This window comes from Euprymna scolopes, chromosome 3 (genome assembly GCF_053919585.1).
Source record: "Euprymna scolopes isolate OS-2025 chromosome 3, ASM5391958v1, whole genome shotgun sequence".
Classification (NCBI taxonomy): Eukaryota; Metazoa; Mollusca; class Cephalopoda; order Sepiida; family Sepiolidae; genus Euprymna; species Euprymna scolopes.
Genome location: NC_136484.1, coordinates 70,758,158 through 70,774,009, shown reverse-complemented (window position 1 = coordinate 70,774,009; position 15,852 = coordinate 70,758,158).

The following is a 15,852-nucleotide window of genomic DNA, read 5'->3' as shown; positions in this document are numbered from 1 at the left end:
ATTTATCGATCACGCGTAGTGTCGACGGGAGTAAAGGATGCTCCTGAAATTCTGATTTAAATTATGAAGAGACCATGGGGTCACAGGGAGTTGTTGACCTTCGAGGGCGCAAGGATTAGCGCCACATGGTATTATTTGTTGATATTATTTTACTTAGTACATGTTAATTATTGAATAAAGGTATGACAGTTTTCTTTGCCAGTAGGGTGATCATATATATCCCATTCTTAGTAAGAAAATGCCTTCGCCATACATTTTGATAAAAAGGGGGGAAGGAATGTTACAAAATGGATTGAGAGAGAGAGAGAGAGAGAGAGAGAGAGAGAGAGAGAGAGAGAGAGAGAGAGAGGAGTAAACGTGGAGTGTAGACACGTTTACCAGAACCGAGGGTCAGCTGACCAGATTGCGTATGAGTGACGTGGTCAGGTTGGCTAGGTCTGAGAGACTGGATTTGGGCTTTGAAGCAGACGGACGGCTTAATAGCTGTTCCCTCCCCTTCACTGGGAGTGGGGGACGCTGACGTGTTCAAAGCAAGCAAGATTTACTTCCATATTCTGTGTCGACATCTGGGAGGTAAATAAAAAACTATAAAACCCATTCATCGTCTTGGAGTGATAAATCTTCGTCTAACAGGTACCAGTCTCCCGCTCAAGAGAACATGAATTCCAGATGGATCACATCGACGACACATGAAGTAAGGTATGTCGAAGAAAATGCATGTAACACACACACAAAAGCATATGAACAATTAGAGATGAACACACACAACCGCATATGAAACTAGACGATCATACGCACACGGAATCCTTTTATGTTATACACCAAACGTCAATTTGGTGCCCCTCTATGATAACCCAAGTGAGAACTTCAATGAGAACCCTATGTAACATGTGAAACATTCGTTGATCATCACTCATTAGATACTATTATCCATTTGCTCACGAAATCTTGTACCTGTAAACGTTTGATCTATCGGCTAAATAGCATCTGTCCTAAGTATCACCTGAAACTATCCAATAAAAAAGAAAATACATTTGTATCGTAAATAACTATTTGAAAACATTAAAAAACTAACAGTCTGCCTAAAACAAAACAATCAAACTTATGTATAACGATAGGCATGTGATTTGTGTATATGTACACGCTCGCCCATCTTAGTAGTGAGTTAAGGACATAAGAAACATTAAGGAAACTCTTTCTCTCTTCTATCCCTACCCTCTATCATCCTCTCGAATTGCTGAATGATTGAGGGTGTAATATTCTATAATTTTGATGCTTTGTTTTGATTTTAAACTCACGTGTCTATCCTCTGTGCTGATGAAGATACTTGATATCAGTAAAAAAAACATACCGTCCGGGAAACGATCATACACAAAACGGTTGTTTACGTTGAATTATTGAAACATGCAAATAAATATGCCATGAATTTGTTTATCTCTGACCCGTAATATCTATATATCAAAAAAAGCGACCGTGTCTGTGTGTCTGTGTGTATGTCTGTGTGTTTGTGTACATTTCCCTATGCAATAACTGTCAATTTTTAGTCTACAGACTCGAAATTTGATATACAGAGTACTGAGATTTGGGAAAATCTATGTGATCGGTTTTCGGCCAGAAATTTGGCTGTAAAGGGGTCAAAGTTCAACGTTTTGACCTTCGAGAACTCTACCAAACTACTCCGACAATTTTTGGTATAAACACTTGAAATTTTAGGTATAGATTCCTTGGACAGGGATCTAACTTAATAACTTGATTTGAGCCCCAAAAAATAAATTTTAAGGGGTCATAATAGGGGTCAAAGTTTAAAAAAAATTAAGCGCTTTTTTTTTGCTCAACATACACCTCCAAATACCCGGGCAACGCCGGGCACCCATGCTAATATATATATATATATATAAGCAGTGAGACCCGACGTTGCCCAAGCTTTGATAAGTGATGACCTTTCATGTAAAAAATAAAAATATAAACGTTTTCAGCTGCTATGCATACATATGCACACATGCGCACACACACTGGTACACAAAAATGGAGTTTTTTGTGTGTATATGTGTATGATTTCGTTCCCTATGAAAACCGAAGCGGCTGGTCCAATTTTATGAAATTTCACAAAAATATACTTCATGTATCTGGCAGTGTTCTTAGATAGGTTTTGTACTGAATGTCTTCGATAAATATCGATGATCGAAAAAATCTGATGAACGAAAGAACACTCGATTTTGACCAAAGTGTTACTTTAAGGCTAGAACTGTTTTAAATGTATTGAAGTAAACTAATTACCTTTTAGCCCATTGTACTAGACCCTCCAGGTCGGAGGAGAGAAAATCAGAAAGATTCTGATCTTTGTTGGCCTTCAAATGATGCTATACCGTATCGTCTGCATGGATGAATGGAGGAAGAATGTATTTTGGGAGGTTGTTGATGAAGATGAATCCCTAAGGCACGCCGGCATTATTGAGTTTCGGACTTCTGTCTTTCAAAGACTATTTTAATAGAAATTTAAAAGAAAAACGATTTTATGGGTGAGAAAAATTTTCCAGCTATTCTGTAGGTAAGAATTGTTTAAAGTAGACTTTTTGTCAGATGCTATCAAATGCCTTGGACATATCCAGATCTATTGCTCTAGAAACGAAGCTATCGTCAATAGATTCACTGACTGTGTGATATTACAGTCAGCACATTAGCTGTTGATTTCTCAGAATCTATATTGCATGTCGTTGAATAGGTTGTTTTGCTTAGGTAGTTGAAAACTTCTCTATTTATCACGGCCTCCAGTAACTTGCTCATGACACACAGGAAGCTGATTGGTCTGTACTGAAATGCAGAAGACAAATCCTCCGTATTTTTAAATATTGGGCAGACTAACGAGGTTTTCAAAGGTATTGGTTTTCCAATGTGTTTAAGATAACGTTTGAAACAACTTTGGTTACTATTGGAGATAGTTCTAGCTGCAACTATTTGGGCACAATGATTGGAATGTTGTCAAGACCAAATTCTTTGCTAGAATCAAGGATTTTGATAAGTTTGAAAACATCTTGGACAGTTATATAGATGTCGCTCAGAGTATTGACAGTCCTGGAATGAAAGACTGGGGATAGTCGGCTTTTATCACACAGGGAGAAGTTTGATGCAAAGTTCTTCATAAAGATTTGTCGGATGCTAACGTAATCATCGCATGTCCGTTGATGATGGTTGACATGGACAGTACACATCTGTTCAGAATCTTGTTTGTTATACGCCAAAACTCGTGGGAACTTGATCTCTGCTCAACTACTTTAGATTTAACAAAGACTATCTCACGTCTTCATTAACATTTTAGCAGTGATTACAAGCAGTCTTATAGGCGGCTTTAGTTTCTGACCATCTATTTTGTTTAAAGCAATTAAAATAGTGATTTCTATGCGTCATTGCAGGAGCACATTATGGAGTGGCTATTTGGTTTAAGTTGAAACATGTTATTTATTCCAATAGTTAACAAATCTATCAAGTCGGATGCTATAGAATATAAACACAACGTTATTAGTCGGCCATATAGAGAAGTGATACACAATGCGGTGGAGAAGGCTATCTGAGAATATGTTACATTGAGTTTTAATTCTTATTGAAACAACCGACTAGTCGGAAGAACCCAGTGGAGACATCACGGATGATGAGCACAGTTTAGGGTAGGTGATTAAGAAAAAAAAAAGATTGTTCGCAAAGTGGTCATCAGAATCGAGAACGCGGGTGAATTCGTCAGCAATCTCGGTTTGGGCAAGGGAGAACCCCTTTTCATAATGTTTTATTTGAGAGAATTGGCCATTAAATGTTGTGAACGTTGACATCTCCATAGACGTGAATGTTGCCTAAGGGATGTTTATGGGCGGTATAGAGCAAGCAGGAAAGCGGTACTGTAAGTGTTACTCGGAAGCACATGTAGGGTAGTTTTGGGTCTTCTTTAGATATGCCCCTCCCATAAGGGAAGCCTTACCTAATTTAGCCATATATTTCAAGTTCTTGGGTGTCATGAATTTTAGGCTTGTAGATAAGTTAGAATAACATTTGATCAATTGCGCTAATGCCAATTTTGCAAGATAACAATAGGTTAGGTTTGGTCTCCCATAATTGGATTTCAACTTCTAGAAGGTTGGAACGTTGATGTTAGAGAAGGAGACCTGGTAGTGGGCGTTTACGTTGTAAGTTGTGGTTCTGGGTTTAATCTTTTTAAAATATTTTTTCTGGTCATGGTTAAGTTTGGAAGTTTTGTGGAAAAGGTCAGAAGAACTGTTTAGAAAAGAGCATGGAGAGAGAAAAGAGGAAAAGAGAAAGTAGAGTTTTTTTGTTGACAAATGACGACGGAGAAGCCGTAACAGTTCTCACTAATATGGTGTCGAGAGACCCACCAGGGACTACTGCATGGTTCAAACTCCATTCACTAAATGGCAATACAGTAGCCTCGGTATTTTGCACCTGCTACCAGAATAGCCTTTTTAAGAGTTACACCAATATTAGGGTCCGTAACTATCAGACAAATAACGTCAGCTCAGTTTAAAACGTTTACCCCCACACCCTTATTACTAAAATGTCAACAGGAGTGAGAATAAAGATAGATATAAAGACAAAATAACTCAGAGGCTCCTCTACAGTTATTGTTCATGCAAGAGTCGACTTGGTGTACAGCATTTTTTTGCCTCCATTGTCAGAAATAAAGTTTATTGGGTTATGAGGATGGAGGGACAAAATTTGTTGGAGCAAGAGTTACATAACTACCGAAAAGTATCTACAATAGCTTCTTCTACTCTCCATTTGTCTTATTTCCGGATGGACAGGAGAATATATATATATATATATATATATATATATATATATATATATATATATATATATATATATATATATATAGTCATCCACATACAGTACTGTTTCGCTATTTCACAGCTCATCAGTGCGGCTAGACAAGCAACTATCTCAAGCCAGGATCGAAGCCCGACCGCCCATATGACAGTTGGAGCTTCTAACCGTTGCGCTATTCGGCTGGCAGTGAATTAATAATGTTTTGACATTATCCAATAGCTAAGTTTTATACTTAGTATGAGTTTTCAGGGATATTTTGTGGTAAATTGACGATAATTCCACATCTAAATATTTATTGGGACAAAATTTAGCAATCAAAACTTGGGTTGCTTGCACTATTCGTAATCCAAAATGTTCCTGCCATGTTGTAAATGGCTATTTGTCTCCCCTTACACTTGCTTGCGTGTAAGTAACGAAATATAAATTAAAAGCACACAGATTTAGAGTCTACTGTACCTCCTAAAAGTGTTCTGAAAGTCTTTTGAAAGTCTTATTACAGTTGATACTAACTAAGATTATAAAAACAAATGAACACTTATTCTCTGACGGAACGTGAACAGTCTATCTTTTTACAGTCTAACGCATACATTTCATAATCGAGTTCATCTAGAAATCCTGTATAGATACTCGAATTCGATCTAAAGATTTTCAAGTTCGACAAGATTCAACTGAAGAAGGTCGTTTGTTACATTGAGAATCGTATGCAAATAATCCTAATTATCAGTCCTCATCTAAAAAATTCTGAAAGATATAGCTTGTATTTTAATGTTTACTCTCAAATTAATTTTGATATTGTTTTGGTTCTCTCCCCCCTCCCCCTTTCAATCTCTCGCCTTATTATGAAAGGTTTTCAAGCGATTATTCCTTTGATGTTCTATAATTTAATTGAATGTTGACTTTGTCCTATTTCAAACTTCGCAAGCAATTTATTTTTATATTATAAAGAAATTCACAAGAAAAAACTACTACAAATAATAACTAAAAGAGTATATCTTTAAACACTTTTTCTCTTTTTAACAATAATTGTTTTTACTCGGTGATGCGTAATTACGATGATTACATTTCCGCCATATTTTTTTAGTCATTCAGCATCCTTGTGATGGTCCGTTTTCTATTTTTTTTTACCCTTCTTCCGTTTACGTTTTAATAAAGCTTACTTTTATTATTTGAAAAAAAAAAAATTCTGTTCTGATTGAATTTGTATCGGCACCTTTGCCGTCTTTCTTCTTTGCTAGCGTCTTTTGTTTTAGTTCTAAACTTTTGTTGGATAGCCTTGCTGTTTTTTTTGTTCTTGTTATTTCTTATTCAGCAGAAGTTTTCACACGTATCATAATCAGTGACAGTTGCCGAACAAACCAGGTGTTTCCTGAATAAATAATGATAACCAGGGCTATGACAATAGCATATTCTTTTCATTGTTTTGACTCTCGAGTATATATCCAACACAGTTAGACACAACTGAGAACCATAACACACTACATAAATAAAAGCATACAAGATATCAATGGATATATACCTGAGAATCAAAACAAGAAAAAGAATATGCTGTTGTCATAGCCCTAATGATAACATATCTTCCCAGATTTCGAGTACTCTCTGCTTATTTTCATAACGAGCCGCTTACTGTTCTCGTAGATGATGTTCAATTACTTCTGAAATTGGATGACATTATGTCTCCCCCAAATCAAACACTTTGAGTCTCTTGATGCAAGATCTGTAGGATGCTTTCCGTCCCGGACGTTTCCATCGTTTTGGTATTTTACAACCAATTTTTGAGATCCATGTCGAGATTGGTCGTTTATTGTTTCTCTTCATGTCTCCTGCATTGTACTTCCTGTGTATATTGTTGAGTGGCATCATGGCCATGATTAAAAGTAGTGATGATAAAGAACCTCCTTCTAAAATGCTTCTTTGTATTAATATCTTTTTCAGATGTTCTCCTCCAACATTTTGTTCCAGTTTGCATTTTCTAATGTTACCCCTCATAAATATGATCATTTTATCTGGTATTTTAAGGATTCAATTATCCATGCTTGAGGAATTTATCATATGCTTTTTTTACTCAACCTATAACTATGTCCTTTTATTTACTTTTTACCTTTTCATGACCTTTTGATTAATGTATAGCGGTCAGTGTCCCTCTTGTCGCTTTTCAGCATCTTATCTGTTCAGCAAGGGAGTAGTATACGGTTAGTAAAAGTGGTTATTCTGTTCGGTTGTGCCGTTAGTTTTTCCACATAGATAATAGACAGGTTATTGATTTCTGGTTGCTTGCGATCGTCCCTTTTTCGCTGCAATTTTTGTATAATCATGGTTCTTCATCAACCTTAATTATCCACTCTCGTATAATTGTATCGTGTCTATATCCTTTTAGAGTTTATATAATCTTTTATAGAAGGTCATGAATTTTTAAACCATTATTATTATTATTATTATTATTATTATTATTTTTTTTTTTTTTATTTATTTTTTTTTTTTTTTTTACTCACTACGAGTATTCACCCAAATCCTCAATAATTTCCTCTTGAGAACAACTTGTGGTTTTATCTGGAGTCTGAGTGACAACAAGTCTCCTCAGATTTCCAGTCCCCTCCTCCACTTTTAATAACCTTTAAAAATGACTGCACTATCGTAACAGCCACTTATAATTGATTTCTCGTTCGTAGCGACTATTGGTCCACACTACAATTTGGGTAGCAATAAACTTCCCCAAAGTCTTAATCCTCTTTACACGCATCCAACGGAGGTCTAGTTAGTGCTTTCTCTCATCGGTCTTTCCATCCTTAACCCTTCTCACTTATTTGGTGTGGTACCAGTTTATGGGGACACACAGAAAAAACATAATAAATAAATAGAGGGCAGAAGGCAGAGACACGGGGGGGGGGGAGGGGCTTTAACTTACAATTATACCATTTCAGTTTTCATGATTCCATGTGTGTTCTATGTCCAATTTGTGTCTGTAGCCCATGTGTGTTAGTCTCAGCATTAAAGGGTCTTCCTTAATATTTCGGCAGTTTTCATTATTGTTATCCATTGTATTTTTTCAGCCATCCCTCTGATCCCAATCTCTCCGATTCATTTTTCAAAGTTTTGTGTATTGTTCCTATCGCTCATACTATTAGTGGTGCTAGCTTGATTTTCTTCATCTTACAGATCCATTTGAGCTCTCTGATCAGCTCCATGTATTTGTTCCGCTTCTTAGTCTCCTTGATCTTCACTCTTTGGTCTGCGGGAACGGCAAAACGTAAGATCTGTCCTTCTTGTTTACTATTATGACATCTTGTCCTTTTGCTTGGATGGTTTATCAGTTTGTATATCCATGTCCCATAGGATCTTGTGATTTTCGTTTTCCAATACTGCTGCCAGTTCGCGTTTGTACCATTTATATGGATGTTCAAGATGCAGTTGTCTGCACAATTGCCAGTGTACTGCCTTCCCCACTTGATCGTATCTATTTCTATATTCTTTTTGGGCTAGTTGGCTACATTCACTAATTATGTGGTTTATTGTTTCGTCTCTCTCAACAGAGTCTGAATTTGCTGTTTTATTGTGTCTTATCGATACTTGCTTTGATGTGATTAGTTCCGATTGCGTTATCTTGTACGGCTATTATAAGGGATTCAGTTTCCCTGCTTAGGTTTTCTTTTTGTAGGCATTTCCAAGTGTTTTCGTAAGTCTCATCTTTCGTAATCCTTATGAATCGTCCGTGTAGCTGGCACTCTTCCCCTTTTTCTTTTCTTGTCTGATCAATCGTCTCTCTTTTTTTTTCTCTTGTTTATTTTTTTAGTGTCTCTTGCAGTAATTATTCTTTCGGTGTTCTGCATTATGCATTTTCGTATTATTTAGACGGTCTTCTATACTTCTTCTTCTTCTTCTTCTTCTTCTTTTCTTCTTCTTCTTCTTTATATTAATACATTTAGATGAAATAAACAAAAATATTTACTTTTCTACTTAGATGGATGAATGTTTGTGTTTAAACTTATTTTAACGTGTTCTTTTTACAAATAAATGTAGTTTAAATACGTTGAGTTAAAAAACTGATTAAATATGAATACAAAACACATAACTATGACCAAAGGCAAGAATAAATTGTGTTTTATTTTACTTAAATGGATAAGTTTTTGTGTTTAAACTAATTGTAACGTATTGTTTGTTTCAAATAAATGTAGTTTTACCCTGTCGAGACAAAAAGAATGATTTAAACATAACCATGATCAAAGACAACAATGAATTACTTTTTCTACTTACACGGATAAAATTTTGTAATTCAATTTATTGTAACATGTTTTTCATAGAAATAAATGTATTTTAATTCCGTTGAGTTTAAAAGACTGATCAAAACATAAATATACAACAGATTACTATGATCAAAGGCAAGAATAAATTACTTTTCTACCGAGATTTATAATTTTTTTCATTTCAACTAATTTTTAACATATTTTCTATAAAAATAAATGTAGTTTAAGTCCATCGAGTTAAAAGAAGAGCTGATGTAAACATACACATACAACACATAACTATGATCAAAGTTGCTTTTTTACTTAAATAGATAAGTTTTTGTGTTTTAACTTATTTTAACGTGTTTTTCTTACACATAAATGTAGTTTAACCCCGTCAAGTTAAAAATAAACTGTTTTTATGTTAATACACCGGGAGTACCTGAGATAACTTATATATTTAATGTCTCACACGTCTAAAACACATAATTTTCAAGTATGTTGTGGCATCTGGACAAGTATTGCTTCTACTTTACTTTTAGGAGGAAGAATAATCCACGTTTTTTTTTTTAAATTACCTATCCCACTTACAGAAACTTCTATTTTAATGTATCTCTAACGTCTGATCATGCAAATTATTAAAAAAACAACTTAATTTAATTATACTAAATTGAGTATCCATTGTTCCTTCATTTGCTCTGAATGTAATTGACACAACTTTAAAAGGCATAAGTAATGATAATAATAATATTTATCAGTCTAATAATAATAATATAGAAGTGCCAGAGATATCATTCCTTGATGGTTGGTTGATAATATTTGAAAATATATATCACAACAAATTTTCTCACCCAAAATATTTGACTGCTTATCGATCAACAAAATTTTTAAAAATCAACTTCCTGTTGATAGCCGGATATATTATAGCACTGATAAAATACAGACTGATAATCCTGTGTTAGTTATACTTTTTCAACTTGGATTTCTTAATTCCTTGATGCTATCTGAAATGTCTTTTCATAAATTGTATTTAATACATAAATTGTATTTAAGTCATGCTTTTAAGAAATATATCAATAAAAAATGGACTGTGCAATGGAACAAAATTAGAAGTTGAAAATGCATCAATATTCAATTGAAGCGACAAAATAAGTGGTGCATTATTAGGAAAGCATGTTCTCATTCCAAGAATAAAACTAAGTGAACTTAAATTGCCTTCCAATTTCGAACGAGATGTTTCCGATTCATTTATCGTATGCAATGACTATAAATAAGTCTCAAGGTCAAACATATACAAAAAATATGATTCCTGTTTTTAAATGGATGCACTGTGTTTAGTCATGGACAACTATATGCTGCATTTTCAAGAGCCATCACACGAGTTAAAGTCACGAAAACTAACAGCCGAATAAAAAGAAAAAGAAAAAATATCCCTAAAAACGTATTTTTCTAAACCTCTATCATGACTAAAATAAAGAAAAACATTTTAATGGCTACAGTACAATTTATTTAAAAATAGCATGGCTACCCGGCGTTGCCCCGGGTCATAAACGTAAAAAAATAGAGGGTTTATTTTAAACTGAATGAATAGGATATATGGGAAATATTATCCTAGTATCGCATTCAATTATATGCAGACGGATCGTGCCGAAATAATAACGTTATTATTTCGAAACCACAGACACAAATATACGTAGATTTGTAACTAATCTGTACTTTCACCTTACAATTTATTAAACAAATCATGTCATAAGAACCGTATTTAATTTAAACACTATCTAAAAAATGGTCCGTCTTTTGCATAAGTCCCTATAACATATGTACATGCAATATAATGCACTTTTCCACCTCCAACCACATTGAAGAACCAGAATACGGCGAAGTATCTGCCTGTTGATAACACACACACACACACACACACACACACACACACACACACACACACACACACACACACACACAACATTTTTGCAGTAAGAACTATACTGTTTCTTTTAAATAGAATTTACAAGTGTAAGTCAATTGTGTGGTATCTTTTGTTTATTAAATTGTTAGGTAAAAGTACAGAATAGTTAATAACCCCCTCCATATATTAAAAATGGATTTCTATGTGTGTGTGTTCCATTAATTTCTATATTAATAAAGTAGCTGCAGAAATTCCCCGTGTAGTAGGTTTGCAACAACAGAAGCCACAATCAAATTCAAAATATCTCGGCTAATAACTACCATCTATTGTAGCTTTGGAACACCATTTTAGACACATTCAGTCATGATAATAAAATACTACATTACATCCTACGAGTAACACCATCACAATCGGATCATCTATAGAGGAAAGAGTCCCTATTTTCCTCTCTAAATATTTAGTTCTACGATTGCTACAAGTTGTACCCGAGACGGATTCTATATTTTCCACAGATTTTGTGATTACATCGACCGTGACTGGCTTATACATACATAACGTAACATAATCTTTGCAAATTCCGATCAGAAATAATAAAGGCTCTCTTATTAAAGTCTGTCCATTCTGATGTGTTTAGCTCTGAAAATTTTCATATTCCAGAATCCAGTTCTTCACTTTATAAACGAACAGTTGCTAAAACTTAAATATGGCATCACTAAGAGACATATTTCGCCCGACGTCAAGTTTATTTCAGTCATGTAAAATAAATAAAACGAGTTTACTTGCTTTCTTTTACAAAGTTAAAAACAACAACAAAAAACACCACTAACACAGCAATTTCGATCGATATTTTTAAACATTGAATACATTCCATTCCCTTTATTTGTTTTTTTTACATATAAAATTTTTATTTATTTAGATTCATAGAAAAATATTGTTTCTGCATTTTGAAATAATCATCAATTTACACCCAAAGAAAAAACACATTATTTGTAAAGAAAAATATTTATATTTAAAAAATTGTATTGTAGCAAGTCTACAGAAAGAAATACTTCTATTTAATGATGAAATAATTTTAAAGAAAATTCCATTGATTATCCATTGAAATGTAAATTGAAGAAAATAATATTTCTTTAAATTTCGAATCTTCATTAATACAGCTCTGACGAAAGCATATTTCTTCAGTATTTTAAATATTGTTTATTGATTAATAAAATAGTTAAAGAATAAATTATTCTATCTATTTTAAAACATGTCTTCATTAAAATTTAAAGAATTTTATTTTTTCTCTAAGTTTGTATTTAGTGAGGTTTTAGGGTAAAATACCCCGCTTTTCCAAATAGTATAAAATCGGCAATACCAACAGCCAGACACAAAATGTAAATAATAATAATAATAATAATAATAATAATAATAATAATAATAATAATAATAATAATAATAATAATAAAATTAATAATAGAAAAAAAATAAACGGATCATAACAAATGACCATATGCTATCAGCATCTTCTTTTCCTCAGTCTTCCAGAACTTTCTGCAAGATTCTGTCAGTCCACAACAAGGCAGTCTGAATCACTCCAACATTGCAATTATCCCAATTTTCTCAATACACTTGTCAAATCCTTTTGTCGCACTCTCCAGGGATCCCATAACAACAGATACAACGTCTATCTTCTTCAACTTCCACAGTCGTTTTATTTTCCTTTTCCAAGTCTTGGTACTTTAAAACCTTTTCCTTTTCTTTCTCATCCACATTCACATCAGCTGGCACTGCTATATGTTCCTTTTTTAACAAAACTAAATCTGGTCTTTTTGTTTCAATCACATTATCGAATCGGATATCCATATCATACAATAATTTCACAGTATCACTCTCCACTGTTTCCTTTCAAACATGCTCGAAACCATGTTTTACTGTATCCCAATCCTTTATTTTTTGCATATATCCCAGTGGATATATGCAATGGATATTGCAACCCCATCTCTCATATTCTTTTTGAGCTAACTTCTGACCACTACTGACGAGGTAATGTATATTCTCACCTTTCTACCCACACAGTCGCCATAGGGGACTCATAGCCATTTTATAAATGTGATACTTCACATAATTTGTCCTGAACACTTGTCCCTATGCGGCATCTGTCCCAACCTTCAAGCCACAATGTGACAACCATCGTCAGGTTTTTTTCTTGTCCATTGCTTCTGGTAAACGTCTACTGCATTTTCTAATCAATCCACGTGTGTTACACTTTTTGTTGATTTCTTGCCTTAAATTCCTTGCTTCTTATTAGTTGGCTCTTTTCCAATTTTTCAAATTTTGACACATCCTCATAACTTTTCCTTACAGTTGGAGATGTAAACTTCAGGATATTTTCTTCTTTATGCATCTTTTTTACACCTATTAGTCCTCTTCCCTCATTATTTTCTTTTTACATATAACCTACTGACATCATTTTCGGGCGAAGAGCTCCATTCATCGTCAGCGTTTTCCTTGTGTTCCTATCCATATCTTTCAGCTCATTTTCTTTTCATTGAATAATACCTGCCCCACATCGAAATATAGCTAGTGTTTATGTGTTTATTGTGGATATTTTGTTTTACCATTCAATCTTGACATAAGAACTAACCGTAGTTTTATCTTGTATTCTTTTCCTATTGTTCCCTTCATCTTAGCTTCTTTTTATTTGATCTAATTCCACAATTCCTATATAGATGCATACTTCTTCTCCAACCTCTTTTATTATTTCCACATTCAAAAGCGTTATGTCTTCACTTTCAGAGTTTCCCCTTTTCAATTTCAGGATACCAATATTCTTCATGACAAATTTCATATCTATGTCGTTACTGAACATTTGAACAGTCCTCACAAACATACTTAGCTGGTCTTCGTTCTTTGCATACAACTTAAGTCCTCCATAAATAATGAACACTTTACTCAGTACTTCTCCCACTCATGACACGCATTTACCTTTCGTGATATGAAGAACAAGGGCGCATTACTCAAAACAAACAACGATATGGACAAGATACCCCCCCTGGAAAATCTCTCTTACATATAAACTATCCCAGGATGTTTTCTGTTTGATGTCATTGACTCTTCTCATTGTTTTATACTTTTACCAAGAAAATTCATAGCTATTCCAACTTAGTCCAGCTATGTGGAACGAAATCATTTGCTTTGTGGAACGAAATCATTTGATTTGTAGTAATCTTTCCATGGCATGCATAAGTTTGTGGATCTTCTCTTACAATCCTGAAGTATTGTCCTATCAATAAAAAAAACTGATCCTTGGTCTCTTCACTATCTCTTCTATATACCTTTTTCTTCTCTTGTAAGATTTCTTGTTGTGTCAAAAATTAATAAATCTCATCTGCCAAAATGCCTTCCAGCAGATTCAACATCAGTGAAAGGCAGGTGATGAGCCAATAGTTATTCGCCGCAGTTATAGTTGATGATGCATCTTTCTAGTAGAGCACTGTTCTTCCGCACGTGCTCCATTCAGGAATTACATCTCTTTCAACATTATGTCAATTTTAGATGCAATTCTTCCACGTAAGTTCGTAAAGATTTTTTTTTATAAATCAATATCCCCGTACGCCATGTGATCTGTGAGACTTCCAATTTAGAATATTCTTACGTTGTTTGCTCACTTTCTCCTTGCTCATTTTCACCATGTCTCGAGGTTGCTTCAACTTATTTTGGATTTCATTCGTAACATCTTCCAGCCACAAAGCACTTCTATTATGTTTCTTTTTACACCCCAAATATAAGCGAAACTTTGTGAACTATTCTGACTTTGGTACTTCATTTACGTAATTTGACTGTCAATTAAGTCGTTCATAGAACTTCTTCTGATCAAAATTAAACAACTTCATCATTATCTATATATTAATACGCTAATTCCCTTTGACCGTTATCATTCTGACGTCCCTTAAAAGGAAAGTAGAATACTCCAAACGGCTAAAAAATGGCTTTGCTGATTAGGAAAACCCTAACCATATGCTAAACTCTAACCATATCTATATATTAATACCGTAATTCGCTTCGATTGTTACCATCCAGAAATCCCTTAAAAGGAAAGTCGACTATTCCAAATGACTAATAAAACGAAAAAAAAAATGGTGTCGCTGCTGGAAAAAACCCTAATAAAATGATTTGTTTTTTCAACCACTTTATTTAATGTAACAAACTTTTAACATTACAAAAGTGTCTGGACAAGTCACTTCTGATTAATTGCGAGAAAAATGTTTTGTTTTTAAACTACTTTATTTAATGTAACAAAGTTTTAATATAAAAATGACTTGGAAAAGTCACTTTTGATAAATTACAAAATGCCCTGGAAAATCACTTCTTATTAATTGTGAGAATATTTTTGTTTTTAAATACTATATTTTATGTTACAAAGTTTTAACATTACAAAAATTCCCTGGAAAATCACTTCTGATTAATTACAAAAATACCATAGAAAAGTCACTTCAGGTAATTTGTCAGGAAAGTGTTTTGTTTTTCAAATACTATATTTAATGTTACAAAGTTTTAACATAATAAAAATGTCCTGGAAAAGTCACTTCCGATTAATTACAGTATAATTATTACTAACTAATTTATAAGTCACTTTGCTTAAATAAAAATCTTTATAAAAAGTGATACTTAACTGTAATTCTATTTATGGTAACAATATTTCAAACAGTTCATCATATGTATGTACAAAAAGTTTAGTTTTTAATTCACGACCTGAACCGAACTAATATCCCATTTGCTATTCTATTGATTGGCGGTCTCATTCTAATTGTTTACTTATGTGATGAGAAGGTTCTTGCTGATATGAGGGTTGATGTTTTCAACTACCGTGGAATTTTCACAATTCTATTAGTTATTATTACATTTACGCAGTAGAAT